We start from the raw sequence: 971 nt of genomic DNA, 5'->3' as shown, positions 1-971 counted from the left end.
TTATTCTTACATATTATAAAAAGTGTATTTTTATGTTAATTGTGTGGAATTTTTTAAATTTTTTTATTTTCTCATTTTTAATGCTAACACTAAGGTGACTAATTCATTTTTTATAAAAATTTATTATTATTATTATTATTATTATTATTATTATTATTTAGTATGCACACATGTACTAAAATAATATGTGTCTAAATTATACTAGATTCTGAAAATTGCACTATTATATGTGTATTCTTGCATATTAAAAAATGCAATTTTAGTGCAAAGTTGTATGCAAGGCTTTTTCTTTGTTCATTTTTCATTAGAATTTTTTATTTTGTTTAATTTTTCTACCTTATTAAAGGGTAATACCAAAGTCACCAGTTCCTTCTTTCATAAAAAAAAGTCACCGCATATTTAGGAAATGCACTTTTCATAGAAATACACGATGTACATGTTTTAAGCACACATTGATCATTTTTCATAAATGTCATTAACTTTGTTTTAGACATGTCAAGAATTTTTAAGTGTTTCCAATATTTTATTAAAATTCTATGAACATTTTGAATCACACATTGACATTGAACATTTTGGAAAAAAATAAAAAAAGGAGGATTACCCCCGGCCTCTATATCAAGCGATGCACACAACCGTGAACATTTTCTAAATATGCATTTAACAGTATTTAATACACTCTTATCATTTTTTAAACACATGAAATATTTATCTAAAACAAATGTCCAAGTGTGTGACATTACTGTGCTACTTACGTGTTCATATTTGAAATTTACCTCGGCTGGGAAACGACTAATAGCGCTAGAGAACAGAAAAAACCAAAACTACCATAGCATAGTGGGACGATCCCAAGCTGGAACAGTTGCCGGCGAGGTGGACGCCCACGATTGATATGTGTGACACAGCCATCGCCATTGCCTGCATAATGTGTCGCTTGTTGCGAACGTTTACACAGCCATCACCTACAGAAGGAT

This window comes from Triticum urartu, chromosome 5A (genome assembly GCF_056163025.1).
Source record: "Triticum urartu cultivar PI428250 chromosome 5A, HENAU_Tu73, whole genome shotgun sequence".
In the NCBI taxonomy this organism is placed as follows: Eukaryota; Viridiplantae; Streptophyta; class Magnoliopsida; order Poales; family Poaceae; genus Triticum; species Triticum urartu.
The sequence above is the reverse complement of the archived record's forward strand: the minus strand, read 5'-3'. Positions refer to the sequence as shown.